Source organism: Sceloporus occidentalis, unplaced genomic scaffold (genome assembly GCF_023333645.1).
Source record: "Sceloporus occidentalis isolate IW3139 unplaced genomic scaffold, rSceOcc1.0.p SCAF_2, whole genome shotgun sequence".
Classification (NCBI taxonomy): domain Eukaryota; kingdom Metazoa; phylum Chordata; class Lepidosauria; order Squamata; family Phrynosomatidae; genus Sceloporus; species Sceloporus occidentalis.
The window spans coordinates 20837756-20852209 of record NW_028316982.1 but is presented as its reverse complement, the minus strand read 5'-3'; positions in this window follow the sequence as shown (position 1 = coordinate 20852209).

The following is a 14454-nucleotide window of genomic DNA, read 5'->3' as shown; positions in this document are numbered from 1 at the left end:
TGCCATGGGCATAGCTTTGCTACTTTCACCTCAGTGCTTCAATATCTACACTATGCATAGTATAGTATTTGTACCTCACCTGATCTCCATGTCATACACAAGGATCTCTCATTTTGTGTTCACAAAAAATATATGAGAAAGGATGAAAGATAGTATTTTGCTCAAGCCCACACAGTGAGATCTATGGATGAGCAGAGATTTGAATACTTTTTTTCCTTGCCAATCAAAACTCAACAATTCGGTGTACCACAGCTTCTGTGCTACACTTTTCCATGTACCAACAGAACTTTTAAGGTTTAATATTTAGAATATGAAAGAAATAGAAAGGTAGTAGTATTGTTGCTGGTGTTGGTGTTGATTTAGCAAACACAGCCAAAATCTAAGGATTTCCAGAGGGGAAGCCCATATCCTCCAATATTTCACAGATAAAAACCTGGACACATCAGAATGTGGTCAAAATGACAAAAAAAAATTAATGATTTTATTAAGTCATTAATACATATGCTAGGATAGGTTGAGTTAATGGAGTGCAAACTACCTTTGCTCTTTGACGTATTTTAATTTGCAGCAACTGAAGTAAGATGAGAACAAAGTGGGAAGGTTGGAAAAGAGAGAAACTGGGACATTTTAACATCAGCTGGAAAAGTGGGATGACAGAGGATTGCCAAAAAGGCTAGTTGGAAGATATGAGAACAGTAGCAGTATTTGCTTGTTGTAACCAAAAAGAAAGAGACTAAGGAAGGAAGAAAGAGCATTGCTGCAAAGACTATTAGATTTCTTACAGCATAAACTTTCCTGAACTAGACAGTGCTTCTGAAGCCATAGCTTTACAAATTGTTTTTGCAGCACCAGCTCCCATTGCAGAAATTACTATTTAGAAAATAAACAAAACCTCACAAAATTGGTCTGTTTGGTAAAAGTTTGTTGTAAAAAAAACCACAACAACAACAAGAGCAAAGGAAAGCTCTAGTTCTCCCTTGCAATTTTCTCATGCCTTTGCATGGTCCCAGCCCCTTCTGTAGAAGAGCTTCATTTCCTTCTGCACAGAGGCCTTGTCCATCTCAAGAAGCTAACCAATACTCATGGATTAAAGTGTCCCTCCTCTAGGGCCTTTTCATATTACTGGAAGGAAATAAAGAGACTTTACTCTAAATAGGAAACAGGCACAACATCTTTGTAAGAAACACACACACACACACACACACACTCCAGAATTTATTTTCTCTCCTTAAAATCATAGCACCGTGCTTGCAGAAACTATGTGTGAAGTTCAATTAAAGCAGCATTTCCTCTTTACAGCTACTACTTACAGTCAAGTTTTCTGTCACCAACCTTAGCAGATGGACCCCTACGATCTGGTTAAGATTTCAACACTCCTTAGTAGCGTTCCAGAATCTACACATTGGTCTACCAAAGTGCATGCACATTTCATTACATGCTTGAATTAATTTCTTCTATATGGAGATTGTTACCTTTAGTGTTTTTTAAAAAGTAGCTGTTCATTATTGAAAACAGACAGATGGAACATGTTCAATTTAAGATATCAATAAGAAGGAGGGGGAATTTGTGGTACAGCCTACTCCATCTGGTAGTTTGAAATTCTTTGCCAAGATTTTTTTTTCCTATCTAAAAGCAATCTTTTTAATAAAAAAAAAGTGGGAGAAGTGAATTAAGACTCTGGCATTGATTTGTAGATAACTAGCAACAACATAGGCTTAAAATGTAGTATTTTAAAGCCTTAATCTGTTGCATGAGGAAAAGGGTCTGAGTTTGATCTGGAAAAAAAAACAGGAAACTGTGTTTATCTCAAAGTGTTATCTTTACTTAAATACAGAAACTGCAGGGTTTTTAGGGGTTTTTTTGGTTGTTACTTTAATGGCCCATGAAAATGATTTAATGTATTGTTTCAACATCTTCAAAATAAATATTAAACTGCATCAATATTAAACAATAATAAAATGCCAGCAGCCTAGTGTGTCTCTGCTCATTTCAGAACTGGGATATAGGCAGGAAAGTATGCAGGAGCCCTAGAGCAAGCCAAAGCAGATCTCAAATCTCAGAGAGGGAGCAATGGGGCAGAGCCACTGTATAGCAAGTGTAGAGACAGTAAGATGTCAACCAGGATCAGAGCCAAACTATCTATGTGAAAGGAAAACAAGAAGGCAGAGGAGCAAACAAGTAGATACCAGACAGGAAATAGGGTTGCCATGTGTTCTAGTTTACAGAAGACAGTATTCTGTTCAAAGTGCTATCAGAGGACACACCTCTTTCTGAAGACATGCACTATCTGAAGGGCTGACCAGTCCATGTCCTCCTTTAAAATAAAAAGTTATAAGCAGGGATCTTGAAATTGTCCATAAACAGAATTTGAATAGCACCATAAAAAAAACAAAACCCAAATGTTTCTCAGCAGCCTCTCACCTTCCAAGGTGTTTGAGGAAATTATTCTGTCTAGAAATGTGTGTGGGAGATTGTGGGAGAATTATGGGTGTTTGCACAAAACACAGTTTCCAGGCAGCCATATGATATTTTTTGTGCAAGAGTAATACTCTTTTTAATGCAAAAATCAGCAATATTGTACAAGAGAAAACCTGTGCACCTAACAACAGTCTTGCACAGCAAATCCATGGGCTATTTTTGTACAAGATTATCAGTTTTATAGATTTCCTATGAAAGCTTCCTTGTGCAATTTCCCCCCTAGAAAACAGCATTTTTTTTTACAAAAGATATATATGCCTCTGTTTTGTGTAGAATAATTTCCTAAAACACTTCAGATTGTGCAAATACTTGGCTAAAACTACCACACCAAAAGAAAGAAAGAAAGAAAGAAAGAAAGAAAGAAAGAAAGAAAGAAATTTACCATCATATTATTGTTCCTGACCAGGTTTCTACAGTGTTGAGAAACTATTGTTTTGGTAGAAATAGAAAAGAAATATCCAAAATTATTTGGAAAATGTTCAAAAATATATTTCTCCAGTGTTAAAAAACTTTGATGAGAAGAATCCTGGACTGAGGAGAACTTTCACAGTTCAGGATGTATTCTATGCAAAATTTGCACTGGGTTGAGTTTGCACTGAAAACAGCTTTTTCTGTACATGAAACAGCTTCTTCCATTCAGAAATAGAAAACACTTTGAAAACTGCATGGTTTTCAAGGACTTTTTCACACTGGGAAGAAAACTGATTAAATTTATTCATTGCTTCTTTTGAGAAGAATATTAGTAACAAATTATAACTTTGTATGTGGAGAGATCTTGTAGCACCTTTGAAACTAACTGAAAGAAAGAAGTTGGCAGCATGAGTTTTCATAGACTTCAGAGGAAGTAGTCTGAGGAAACAGACTAAAGTCTACGAAAGCTCATGCTGCTAATTTCTTTCTTTCAGTTAGTCTCAAAGGTGCTACAAAATCTTTCTACATACTGATTCTAAAGACTAACATGGCTATATCTTTGAATTATAACTCTATTTTACAACCAGGAAATAATGGCAACTATTCCTTCCATGATTCACTTTTCATCTCTGTATGGTGAAATGTACTATCAATCAATTTAAATTATAATTACTTCTGTATTTGCATTTCTACATATAAATTTACCTGTGCAACCTCCATACATTTTGCAATCTTATGTCTCCATTTTGGCACTGAGCATGAATATTTGGTGATGAGCATGTGCATGAGCATTTCCTAAGTGGAAATGGAGCAGACAGGAAGCAGAGACAATTAACAACTATCTCATCAGGGCCCAAGCAATGCCAATGGCATCACTTCAAAGTTTTGTAGCTAGCCCAGATCTGACAGATTCAATGGGCTACTATGGGATGAGAACGAGAGTCATACAGGGATGGGGGAGTAATATGACTCCCCCTTCATTGCTGCATGTCCAACAAACTCACCACCAAAGGCTTGAACACACAAGCCAAAAAGCTCTTATTACAGAACTCAGCCAGTCTATATCCACCTGCATTTGCCATTTCACAGGGGCCATATTACATTGCTTTCAAACATCCTTCAATGAATGTCCAATTACTTTCAACAAACATTGAAAAGAAATAATCATGAGCCTAAAAGTAATCATTTTCCAAAAGACAATTATACTGGGCAAATACTTTCATCCATGCATTCGTCCTATGAATATAAAGGCAACTATACGTGTTCCTACACATTTCTGAAGTACTTTTCTTTCCCTTCTTGAAGTGTTTCCTCTTATTTCTGTTGTTCCTTGCATTAACCTATCTCATTATATGAAAGACATTATGTCACTTTTCTGTTTATTAGTGGTGTTAGCCCTAGGCTTTAGCAATATTATTGGGCCACATACACCCATTTCTGGCAAACAGCCCAGCGATTAAAAAGATTGTTGGGAGCTGAAAAAATGAAACAGGAAACTTAATCATCCATCTAAGCATTACATTCATTGAGAAGCTAGGTAATTTGATATAATGATGTAGCAGGGTTTACATTTTATCTTTGAAATCTTGCATAGAGATGATTACACTGATTCTTGTCTACAGCTATGGAAATTATCGGTCAGCTTCTGAGGACAGGAAAAGATTGTATGGCTACACTTGATATGGAAAAAAAAATCAAAACCAAGAGCATCTATATCTCCTTACTTTCCCCCAAATACTGTATCTCTAGCACAGCAAAGAAACTGTGTGTGTTTCTCCTTTTAATAAAAATGTTCACCTGCTTTCAATCCCAGCAGCAGTTTGATTTCTCCAAGAGGAAGTCAAAATCAGATGGTTATAATGAATGAGGATACATTTGGGGCTTCCTGGTCATATTCTCCATATTACGCTAAAGACTGAAATGCTAGGAGACTGAATTAGGCTGAGTACATTTACCTGAGTAGATTGGAACTATGATGCTAAATCCTAGTCTTTCTTTTATACCATGTGAGCTAGAGCTGATCTTTTCCTTTGATGGCCCTGTCAATATGGTTTGGAATTCTGCTTTTGCAGCATAAAAGGATATGGGATACAGAATGCCCCACAACCAAACCCAGTCCTCCAACTAAAATAGAGCAAACCACAAAGCTTTATCCTATTTTCACACTACACAGCTATAGCATTACGGTCCCCTTTTAATTGCCACACTGCATCCTAGGGAATCCTGGGGTTGGAAGTTTGGTGAGGTACCAGAGTCCTCTGACTGAGAATCCTAAGTGCCCCTTCCCTAAACTGCAAATTCCATGATTCCATAGGACTAAACCATGCAGGATAAAGTAGATTCATACTGCTATAATTGTGCAATAGGCAAGATCCTTAGGCCTTGTCTGCACTGCAAAAATAAAGCAGTTTGATACCATTTTAACTGCTGTGGCTCAATGCTATGGAATTTTAGGATCTGTAGTTTTGTGAGATATTTAATCTTCTCTATCAGAGCACTCTGGTGCCTCACCAGGCTACAGATCCCAGAATTTCATAACCGTGACAGTTAAAGTGGTGTCAAACTGCATTATTTCTGCAGGAGAGATGCAGCCTTAGACAGAGTGTATGAAAACTGTTTTATTTTGTCTAGGTTTTTATTCAGAATGTTTTGTTCCTGCTTTTCTTCTGTTGTGATCTTACTGCATTATTGCACTGTTGTTTTAAATTACAGATCGTTTTGTGAGCTGAGTTGTGCAGAAGAACAATCTATAAGCACTTCAAATTAATGAAATAATGGCGGGTTACAGACCGCCAAAAGCGGCAGCCTTCACCCGCCCGTTTCCCCGCCGGATCGAGGCCTCAGCAGTCAGAGCGGCAGCTGCTGAGGCCCCGATCTGCCGCTTTCCAGGCCGCGGGGAAGCGGCAAAATGCCACTTCCCTGCCGCCTGGAAAGGGGTGTCCTTGGGGCTCAAAGCCCCAAGGACACCCCGCGACGGCAGGGAGGAGGAGAAAGGGGCCGCTTGGCCCCTTTCTCCTCTGCGTCACTGGGCGCAGCCGTCTGAAGGCTGCACCCAGCGACGCAAAGCCAGGAAGGAGCTCCGAAACGGAACTCCTTCCGGGGCCTTGGAAAGGGCGCACTAGGCACCCTGGGGCGGCCCCAATACGTCACAACCGTGCCACCTCGTTTGGGGGTGGCACGGTCGTGACGTAGTGATGGCAGCGGCCGTGTGGAATGGCAACCGCCATTTTCTACGTGCAGAGCGTGTACTAGGGTTAGGGGCGTCCGGAAAGGACGCCCCTTTCTAACCCTAGTACGCGCTCGTCGCGTACTTTAAGGCCCGTTTGTAACGGGCCAATAAATATCTGTCTCTTTTTAAGTCTAGCATCGATTGGACAACTTGAGCAGCCCGACTGTGGTTTTCCTATTTCTAATATTTCATTGAAAGATATTTGATTTTATATTCATCTTGAGGGGAGAGAAGCAGGCAAGAAACAACAGGCCTCTGCCTGCCAAGTTGAAGAGCCCTCCCCCCGACCTCCATCTTGAGGGGAGAGGAGCAGGCAAGAAACCACAGGCCTCTGCCTGCCAAGTTGAAGAGCCCTCCCCCCGACCTCCATCTTGAGGGGAGAGAAGTAGAGGTTTTTTTTTTGTTACTTGCTTTGTTGTTGTATATGTATATGTATGCTGTAAACCGCTTTGATCGTAGGAAAAGCGGTATACAAATAAATCATATTATTATTATTATTATTATTATTATTATTATTATTATTCAAACTGATCAACTTCATTTTTCTTGTATCTCTGTATCTTTTCCACTCATACACATAGCACAAACAGACACGTTTAAAAGATAGAAGAAAATAATGAAAATTTAAAAAATAAACAAATAAGAGAGAGAAAATACATGAATTACAAATAGTGTTCACTTGGATCACAAATATATTTGATATATTTGCATATATATGCAAATGTCATATATGTCATGGATAGCATATCCACAATTGTCATCCCTTCTCCTGTGTTCCAAGTGGCCAAGTCCAAATATTCAAATTATACATTACCCAAATTTCTTCTCTTTATATATGCCATCTGTTCTGAGGATGCCTCTATTTGCATTTCCTCAGCCCACCTCTAATGGACTGTTGGGGATTTATATTTTCATGTCTGTGAAGCAGACTATTACTGGTATTACAAGTCCTTATAAAAACAGCAGATGGTAAGCACCATCATAAAAGACATATTTTATTTGGCACAGCAGGGAATGCCTCTTTGAGGATGATACTGGCTAAAAATGCATGTACTCATCATCTAAAAATAAAATATGGTTATAACTTCAAAAGCATTTTTAACCTTTTGTAAATATATGCAAGATTAATTAGATATTCTCACAATTACATACCCCCACTGTCCCAATTTGGCAGGGCCACTCTTGATTAATCCTTTATCATCCCACTTTTTCAGCTGTTTTAAAAATATCCCAGGTTCTCTTTCTTCCTCCCACTTTCCCTCTTTGCCCTCCATTTACTACAGTTGCTGCAACCTGAGTTCAATTGATAGTTGAAGATTTGAGTCGTAATTCTGCTTAACAAAAAATAAAAGAACCTTATACTCATTCCTTCTCAATTTTTCTTAGCTTTTGAGAAAGATTTTAAAATATATTTTCCCTCCACTAAAGGCTCATTTCATGGCATTTCTGTTTCACTAATTCTTTCCCCAATACAGTACTCTCACTGTGATTCCATCCATCCCAAGTCTCCAAATGCCTCCTTCCTTGTTTCATCATTTGATCAACCCAAAATTAACTTTCATCACTTGAACAATCTAAATTTAAAGGAAATGCTTCCCCAAGTTAAGACCTTCTTTCCCTCAACAGCACTGAGATTCCCCCAGCCGTCCAAGCAAGCAGAAGTTTACCAAGACATAACGAAATAGCTGATGAAGTAACTTCCTACAACACTCTATGATCTGGCATTCAGGGTTGTGGTAACAGAGTCAGGGGGAGGTAAAATGTTGCAGACATGATAGGAAACACAGAAGGAAAGCTGGTTTCTTGAGGCAAATTGGCATACAGTCAACTCTGTATCTATGAATTCTTTATTCATGAATTCAAGCATACATAGCTTGAAAATATTCAAACAGTATACAAATTCCAAAAAGCAAGCCTTGATTTTGCCTGTTTATATAACGAACATCATTTTACTATCTATTGTATTTAATGGGACTTGAACATCCACAGATTTTGGAGCCCTGTTGTCGCAGTAGTTAAATGCTGGTTCTGCAGCCACTCACTCAAAACCATACAAGTTCAAGACCAGCAAAAGGGCTCAAGCTCAACTCAGGCTTGTACCCTTGTGAGGTCACTAAAATGAGTACCTGGATTGTTGGGGGCAAATTAGCTTTCAGTTGTAAACCGCTTAGACACTGCTTAGATGGTATGAAGTGGTATATAAATGAAGCTTGTTTATTTGTTATCCATGGAGGTCCTGGAACCAAACCTCAGCAGATGCCAAGAATCATTGTTTGGCTCTGTTGGGTCTACCTCAGGGCTGGCACACACCACCAGGAAGCGGCATCCTGATGGCGATAGTAGGGCTCGGGAGAGTGCACCAACTGCATGCTCCCAAGTCCTATGACGTGTGGATGCCACCATGATTGCATGGCCCCGCCTACACATGGCACACATCCATGATGTGCAGGAGCCCAAGAACCAAAACAGCTCTGGGCAGAAGAGCCATCATAGGGCTGCATTGCAGCCCTTATAATGGTGCAAAAAAGGAGCCCCTTAGAGCAGCTCCTTTTAGACAGCGCGTCTGTGCTGCACCATGTGGATGCTGCAGCACAGACGCAGGGCAAAGATGGGCAGTACAGAGTCATCTGTCTGTAATGCCCCTCACATACCAAATAAGTCCTGAAATTAGTACAAGCCACTGTGAGTGCCTTCATAGCCAGTGGCATCACTAGGGTTGGTGTGATAATGCATGCTGCCACCCACAGCCTCTGCCAACCAGGCTGCCTCTTCCAAATTGGGGCTTCTGGCTAAGTGGGTAAGGCTATAGCAAAAGCAATATAGCAATAGCACTTATATTTCTATACTGCTTCATAGTGAACTCAGCACCCTCCACGCGGATTACAATCTGTAAGCCGATTGTCACCCAAAAAACTGGATACTCATTTTATCGACCTATGAAAGGATGGAAGGCTGAGTCAACCTTGGAGCCCTGGGATCAAACTCACAACATTGTGGCTGCAATACTGGCATTTAACCATTGTGCCACCTGGGCTCCTTTAGGGAGGTGAATTTTCTTTTCCACCAGCCAGCAGACCTGCCAGACCCAGAAGGCAGCCCCTTTCCACCTGCAGTTGTTGGCATGTGGGAGTGGGGTGGGGTACTGATTCTGCCTGGCAGCTCCTTCTGGATTTGGCAGGGCTTCTTGAGTGGGCAGGAAAAGGTTTACAACTCAGCCAGTGGCCCACCAGAACTGGAAGGAGCAGCCAATCCCCAGAAGTGTCGTAGGCAATGGACATCAGAAGTGCTTTGGCTGATGGAGGGATGCAACCAGGGGGTGGTCTTGGGACATTTGAGAGTGACTACCCCATCACGAATTCACCCCTCTCTGACGTGTCACCCAGTTCAATCGTTACCCCCTAGTGACATCCATTATCATGGCTAAGTAAGTCAGTGTTTGTCAGACACTGACAACATATGACTCATGAGCTACATGCCTACAACCAAACTACATAAACGAGAGCTGCACTCTGTTCTAACAGAATGGAAGATTCAATTTGTCTACATGGACAGCTATCAAGAGTGAAAATCTAGCCATCTTCCTGCATGCTCGCTATGAATATCCTAAGTGTATGGAGGAGTGGGGCTGTGCCTTGACAGCCCTGCCCCCAAACAGTGCTATTCTGACCCCACATCAATTTGAGTTTCACTTCCCTTAGCTGACTCTTATTTTGTGTGAGATGTTTGTTTAATAGGGAAGGATTTATTTCTTCTCTTTCAAAATGAAGTTTTAAAAGGTGACCAAATATCTCATTCTTATTGGCAGCCCCCAAGCCTGGATGTGATTAAAGTCAACCATGAGCAGAATTAAACATTCGGCTAACAAAAATCGTATCTGTTATCAGTGTTGCAAGAATCTGAGTGTTTGGAAGGGAAATGGAAGCCCATTGACCTGAAGCCCACTCCCTTGGGTCAGTACATGCTGGGAGGGGAAATAAGCTACAGAGCAGATAATTTTCAGCTTGAATGGTTTTACTTTCTCTACCAGGCCTCACAAAAACAAACTGACAAAACAAGGGACACAAAAGTAATGACCCGTGCATTCTGTCAATTGACTCTTAGTAACAGTGGCTAGTTCACCTTAATTTTTCCCCTCTCACTTTGAACAAGCTGCTTTGAGCCCAGATCTGGGTTAAGATTTTGAATTTGTTTTAAACATTCTTCAAAAACAGCATTTGGTTGTTATTCTCTTCAGATCCAGGCAAACACATAAAGTGAAAAAAATTAAACAAATTCTAAATATACAGAGACATGTTGTTCACGGTAAATGATTCAATTGGTGCAGGTGATTCATACTTTTATGCCAACAAAGCCACACCAGTTGGGTTTTTACACACACTTTAAAAACATTAAACACTCGGGGCACTCTTGAAACGCAAGCATTTACAAGGTTAAAGTTTAATTCAGCAGTGAAACTGACACAGCCAAGCAACTGCTCTTAGTATGCAGAAAATCCTACTTTGCCACCTTCTACTTTGGAAAGCCCAAATGAATGCCAGTCCAGTAATTCCTCATAAAAGGTTCAAATGCAACTGTTTTCAGTGAGGTAGGCATGGACCTCTTTCCTCGGCAGAGCAAGAAGAAATTTAGCAGTTCTGCCAACTCTGGAAAAGCGGCACCTACAGAATTTTTGCATGTTGTCCCTCTGTTAAAGGGATAATTCCCCTAACATAATAAAAATGGCATTTTAACATACAAGGTTATCTTATACTAAATGAGACCGTTTGATATCTAATGGCAGTGGTAAAGCATAGGCACTAATTCTCCAAGGTGTCAGGCACTGGCTTTCCAGTTCTCATGACCTGACATCAGTTTTTTAAATGAGGATACCTGGGTTTTTATATGCAATACATTCTCTAATATTATTTTTGACTCAGCAATGTGCAAAGCTCCACTTAAACCACATAACACAGAGACTACATATGTCGGCATTAAATGGTCACAACTTTATTGGCTGCAAACTGGAGAGAGAACGTTCATTTTCTGTGTACAGAAAGTTGAATGATTTTTCCCTCCAAGAGAAACAATCAAATAAAGTATAAGATCCCATATGGCACAGTATTCCATAATAGTTCCTCATGTGCACTCTATCTGTGGCCTCAACATCCCCTGGAATCACCACAGCCATAAATGAATAGCAAAATGGACAGGGTAGATTTCAGAAGGGTCTGGCTATTTTCCTGTAGCCACTTGCAGAATTATTACATGATCCACCCATATTGGTCATCACAGTCAAAAACTTCTTCTGTAATGTTTATCTTATGTCAAGCCTGCTTATAGATGTCCTCATTACCCTGAAAAGGGTCAACATTTGCCTTTCTGACATTTCCAACATCCTTTAAGTTATGAAGCTTTTTAGGCACTTTACCATCTGTCATCTCTACCATACAATTAATCATGTTCATTTGTGTTGCATTGCTGAAAAAGAAACAAGACATTTAATAAAACAGCTCACTTCCTATTGAATCCATTCTATAATTTGGTGTACTAAAGTTCTAGTAAAATACTAAGCCTCATCTAATTTCACCAGATTATTTTTTGTAAAAAAAAAATCAAATCAAACCAGTATAAATAATGGGTAGAATTACGAACCTGCAGGGAATGTCAATGCAAATTTCCTGGCATTTTCCAAATAAGACTGGTCTATTTACTGAAAGCCATATATACTGTATAATGTTCACTGAAAACTCATGTAACTAATGCAATCCGATAACCACTAAGGTGCTACTGTGACGTAAAGGATCTGCTATAATTTTATCCAATTCAAACAGGGGGGGAAATGGTTCTAATAGTTCTGCCCTCTAAACAAATACCTCCTCTGTTCAACTGAACTTGAAATTCAGGGTTATGGCTAAGTCATCCAGCAATAAAAATAATGCTGCAGAATAAACAGCATTACACTTCTACAAGATTCAGGTCTTCAATCAACAATGTCTTAAGGAATTGAAGAGATTGTGCTTCCTTTCATTTTATACAATCCTAATACTTCTCTGTGGCCTTTAAGACACAACATGAGTTTTTCCTATACATGGGTCCCTAAGCAGCCTGGTTGGTATAGCCTCACTCGTTGTACCTAGACTGGTTCCAGAGTACTTATAAAGACTTTCTTTTGAGTGGCTTGCCTAACAGCATACTATTCTCATCTCATCCCATCTACAAAACAGATAGAAAGGCAAAGCCACGACACACATCGAAACTGTTTACTGAAGAGAATGTTCCTTTTCTTTTTTAGCCCTGTCATTCTTTTTCAGCAAATTTTTAAAGGCTGTGATTAAGGCTATATTCCTTGCCTAACAAAACCCTACACAATAATGGGGTCCCCATAAGCCAACAGGTGACTTGAAGGTACATATACACATACATGAAGGCTATTAAATGTCCTTAATAGCCAGTTTTTGATATGGTGGGGTGGAAGGGAGTGTTGCAAGCAAGCAGGGTAAAATCCAAACTGATACATTTATCCGTTACAGAATACCTAGTGAAAGTAAAAACTGAGGAAGATTACGTTATTTTCTTAAAAGGCTGTGACTTATAAAGGCCTTTATGGCTTAGATACAATCTAATGAAATATCCCTATATGAACATGTCAGAATCTGAAAATCTTGAGGGGAGGACTTTCTCATGGTCCTACTACCATCCTTTTCCCTGTTTGCCCTCAGCTTATTTCAGTTGCTACAAAATGACTTCAAAGTGCCAAAGTATTTTGAACTCAATAAACTCAGCAGGGGAGAGGAGAAGAGGGAGCAGTATATTGTCCTTCCCAGTAGATTCAGGGGAAAGCAAACTGCTGCAGCCTCTCACAGTTTGAATGTTCTTCCTCATTAATACCTTTTACTATCATGACCACATTCCGATGTTGTTTTGCCATCTGTCCTGGTTTTCACTTGTGAAAATGTGGGAAGAATGCAAGCCAGCACTTCTCAACTCTACCATATTAAACATTGAAGGTCTATGGAGTACTAAAAGATACTACATTTTAAAGGGATGCACAGCAGTTCCTCTTTATAACTTTTTCCACTTGAAATAACTGTTTTTACTACCTTTCCAATACAATTTCCGTCACCTTCCCAGCAGGCCTCTTCAAGACCCACTGAGGCATTTCTGTCTTATTTTATTTGCTAATAGGGCCCCTCTTGTACCAGACTGGAAATCAGATTTTTTTTTTCCCTCTGATGCTCAGTTTATAACAGACACTGCTTCAAGGAATTTAATCATTCAGATATTTCTGAATACTGAAACTTTGTCTGCTTGTTCTTGCCAGAGTTTCATTTGTCAAGAAATGGCAATGCCTGACAGTTGATTGCAGACAAGCCAACCCCAAGAGCCCGTGAAATTCTCTAACTCCTACCTCCTACCACCTCTTTTTAAAAACCAACTTATATTGTGATCATCTCAAGCTATTCTGTTCTGCTTTGCAGTATCACTGTGTGCCCAGTCGAACCTGCCAATACTCAATGCCAGGGCCAAGAACCAGACAGGAGTCCATTAAACAAAGAGATGCCATCCCGCCCAGAAGACAAGGAGAATGTCAAGGTTAGGTAATGGCGCAATCTGCAAAAGGAGAAGTAGGACCGGCCAAAGACAGGCTCAAAACTGCATCCCAGTATTCATTGCACAGAGAATGTTCCAGTTCACTTATGAAGTCACAGGCTACTTCGCTAGTAGTCACAAAAATACAGCTGGCCCTTGATATTCACTGGGGTATGGTTCCACGAGCCCTCCGTGAATGCTCAAGTCCCATTAAATATAACGGCAGAGTAAAACGGAAAAATCAAGATTTGCTTTTTGGAATTTATATTTTTGTGCATATTTTGAAGTCATGGATGGTTGTGGATGAAGAATCCATGTGCATAGAGAATCAACTGTAACACCAGACCAAGGAGCTACATGGGACACCTGTGTTTTGGCTTGACCTGAAGGAAGTGTGTACAAAAATCCCAGTTGACATGATAACTTCTGGAATCATCCTCCTGCATGATCATTTGGATGGTAAATCAAGAAGTGAAGAGTGTGCTTGGGATGGTTCCACCACCATTAAAATCACAGAGTGGAGTGCAATGAAGGGTCAGATGCAGCATATGGAAGAAACAATGCACACAACTAAAAGACTGCTGGCCGTTTTCTTGGGAATAGTTCCAACAATCAAAAAGACAAGGTGCTATTCAATTTAAAAAGGAACTCTTCTCTTCTGTAATATGAATAGTATTGCTGTGGTCTAAACAGCAAGCACAGATCCAGCAATGATGTACTGGGTGTTCTCCAGTATGCACATAGACTTTTTTGTTCCCCACCCATGG